At 39.5% G+C, this 3,771-nt stretch overlaps 1 protein-coding gene across 9 annotated transcripts in view; it reads left to right on the top strand.

Annotated features, from left to right (window-relative positions):
• Positions 1-3,771, top strand: part of ATP11A (ATPase phospholipid transporting 11A) — a 122,052-nt gene that overhangs the window by 103,404 nt on the left and 14,877 nt on the right. The gene's annotated exons all lie outside the window — the stretch shown is intronic.

Below are 3,771 nucleotides of genomic sequence, written 5' to 3'. Positions count from 1 at the left end.
TGGAACAAAGGCTTCACAAACCCCTGGGCAGTTGATCCCGGGCTCTCAGGAACAGCAGGCTGGAACGGCAGGGACGGACGCAAATCCCGGATGGCAGGCGAGATGTATCCAGATGGGAGAACCCCACGGAGGCCCAGGCAGGCAGGGCGAGCAGGGCTACAGCGTAGCGAAAGCTCGAAGCAGCAGCGGGGCAGGGCAGCCACAGCCCGGTCTCCAGCAGGGCAGGGAAAGCGGCTTTTGGGGTCCCGGCGTTGTTTCCAGCAGGAAGAAAGAACGGCCAAAAAGAAAGAAGCAGCAGCTCCTTTCTCTGCAGCTTCTCTCTCCGGACGCTCAGAGCGAACTGACCCCACACCCAGGTGTAGACAAAGGAGTAGCCAGGCCCGCCCCACTCCCCTTTTTGTCTTTCTTAAGTACAGCTATTTGTCCCCTAGCAACATGCATATGGGAGAAAATTCCTTTAACAGGAAAACCTAAGACTAAACTAAAACCCCAACAAGGAACTTTATACAAACTATATGGAGGTATAGGAGGTGTGGTAAAGAACCATGAACTTTAAAAAAGCTTTTTGCTTCCTTGCATTTTGTTATTCTGTTGTATGCTTTTCTGTAACCTACATTTTGTTGCTGACTCTCTGCTACAGAAATTTTTTTACAGTTTATGCTATACTCTGCTTTAATGGCTTTAGAAAATGCCCTCAAAGTGAGAGACAAAATAAACTCTACACAATTTTGTTGCCTATATGCAACATACACATTTGCTGGCAATGCAGTGTTCAGATATCATTAAAAACCTCCTTTGTGACATCTGTCAGGGAAATGAACTTCTTGTTTAAAAGTGTTTTTTCTAAGGACAGAATGAATTTCCACTAGACAGAACTCTGTACTGCAGTATATCTTTTTCTGGTACCATTATGCTCTCTGTTAGATGTCCAAAATTCTTCATCAACATATATTTATGGTCTTGAAAATTAAAGTTATCATACCTGTGCCAATTTTGTAAACAATTTGTATTGCAAATATTCTGAGTCATTTCCTTTCCGAAATTCTAGTCGTCTTCCATTGCACACATTCAATCTAGTCCTAAGGCTTTAAAGCCAGATTAATGCCTAATTCTCTAATTTCAAATGTTTAAGTCTACATCTAGATACACATGTTAACACTTGAAGATGACGTGTTGCTTGAGGAGACATTCTGAGTCTTGAGTGTCCGTGTTGGAAAATTTATCGTTATTGAAGGATGCATGCCTGTGTTTGTGTATAAAACTTAAGCAATATTGAGCTGCAATTTTAGATTTAAAGGCTTGAAAATGTCAAGTGTTCAGGAGTAGTCAGAGACACTTATGTGAGTTCATACATACATGAATGCACATGGTATTGATGGTTATTTCCCAATTTTAAAATATGCTTATGTCTGGAAAAAGTCAATGAAGAATTTGAAGGTTTGAAAGGTTTGCTATGGCAACAAAATGTTATTATGGAACAGGGAAAAGCAGAAAGCAGTAAAGAACATAAAAGAGTTGACAGTAACACTAATGCCATAAGTGATATGTAATGATACAAATCAGGTTCCAGATTTTTAAAATGGGTGCTGAAGCAAAAATTTTGACTTTTTCTTTCCCCCCACAAATGAACTAATCACTATTATCGCAAAACTAGCAAAAAGTGAACAAAGTCAATATCTTTCACATAGAATGATGCCTGTCAGACTAAAATTAACGTACTATTAAGCTTGCTTCCAAACACAGTTCCCCCCAAGATGTTTCTCAGTGCTTAGAAATTAATGTGAAACAGTTTGCTTACTGTAGTGTGATATTACTAGAATAACGGAAAAGTGTACTTCTGATCACTGAGATCTACTTCATAAGTGCCTCCCTTGGTCATTTCTGGTAAGCAAAACTAAGATGTTAAAGATTTATTTCCTATAAATTGTTATTAATTTGCCATACTGCTTTGTGTGTATGGTGTTCCGCTGTTGATAGGACATCATGGTTGGTGTTGCAAAAACATACAGTTAGAAAACCAACTACAGGAAAAAAAGGTAAGAAGAAAGGGAGGCGCTGTAAAAGTCATTGCAGATTGCAAATGTTATCTTAGTTTACCCATACAATAAAATGTATTTCCTGGGTGATTTTCTTTATTTTAACATTTGATACAGGGTACATTAAATATAATTGTTAATCTGGGTTGAGAGAGACTAAGTTAAAAGGAATAACAGAATGAGAAATACAAAACAACAGGAGGGAAGATAGGTGAGCAGAATGCTGAACTGGAACACAGAAGGTCAACAAATACAGTCACAGGAGGAGGAGGGGAAGTCTTGGATAGGCTGGGAGCAGAACATAGAAAAATACTTGCTAATAAACTAGATGTTAACAGACTTACAAAAGAATGATTCATTGCCTGAAGGCATGAGTAGTATCTTGATATACTCAATGCTAGAAAGACATTGTGAGTTTTTGTAACTCACACCTTTCCATATTGCTTCACTTACCTTCCTCTGTGCCAAAGTAGCAGCTTTATGGATCTTGTCCCTGTGCTATGACCTCACTTTCTGAGTCAATAAGAAAGGGGGATAAGGGATTTGGTTGCAGACCAATGCTTTCCATCTAGCCTAACAAGCAGACAGGGGAAGGTTGTTTCAACTTCTTTATTTCATCTGGCAACTTTTATTGCAAATATGGACAAATCTGTTCAGTATGCAGAAACGTAGACTGACAGTAGGTTCTCTGAGAGGTGCTACATATGGCACGAGAATACTGTAAAATTTAACTGCAACAAGAAAGTTGGTACACAGCATGATTGGAAGTTCCTGATCCAGATTCCTATCCCTTAACTGCACAGGTTTTTTTAGGGCACAGAAAATATAATGATGGCTTGAGCCTATTACATATCAAAGTAAAAGATCAAAATGCTGAAGGTTTTCTGAATTTCATCTAGTGTTCGATAGACATGGTCACACAGTGAGTAGTTTTAAAATAGTGAAATGATTACTGAGAATAATGAATCTTTTGGCCAGTCATTTGTTTATTTTAAATTCTTTTTTCCATTCCCAGTTGATCTCATTATCTTAGCCTGGCTTCCTACTGACTTATGTCCTGTGGCTGGCTGTGGTCTCCATTCAAAATTTTTCACACAGCAGCATATTTGTGTGATCAACTTCCCACATGGATACCCTGTCATGTACTATTGGGTGAGCTCATACAGAAAAGTCTAGATTGGACATGATCTAGTTCAGCTCCCTGCTCTGTGCAGGGCTAATTAAAATCAATTTGCTGAAGGCTCTGTCTAGTCATTTTCAGGTTTTCAGTATCTCTGAAGATGCAGATTCCATAGCTTTCCTGGGCAACCTATTCCAATGTTTTTCTGTCTTCATGGTGAAAAGATTTCTCACAATACCTAAGCAGAATATTTCTTGTTGTTCAAGAGAGGTTTGTTCCAGTTCTTCATCTTTGTAGTTCTTCAGACATTTGTGGGCAGCTGCTAGGTTGTTTCTCAACCTTCCCTTCACCAGACTAAGCACTTCCACCCTTCCTTGCAGAAGAGCTTTAAACACCTTAGTTGCCTGCCACTGATCATTTCCTATTTTTTTCACATCACTCATGAACTGAGGGGTCCAAAACTGAGCACAGTCTGAGTAGATGGGAATAGTAACCTTTCTTCAGTGGCCATGTTCCTCCCCATTCCTGTGCAGTTTCCCTTATGTATAGAGAGAGCACAATACAGGCTTGTATTCAGCCTGGAGTCCACATAACCCCACTGCAACTTCCTTTTCA

The sequence above is a fragment of the Corvus brachyrhynchos genome, unplaced genomic scaffold (genome assembly GCF_000691975.1).
Source record: "Corvus brachyrhynchos isolate BGI_N302 unplaced genomic scaffold, ASM69197v1 scaffold83, whole genome shotgun sequence".
NCBI lineage: Eukaryota > Metazoa > Chordata > Aves > Passeriformes > Corvidae > Corvus > Corvus brachyrhynchos.
The sequence above is the reverse complement of the archived record's forward strand: the minus strand, read 5'-3'. Positions and strand labels throughout refer to the sequence as shown.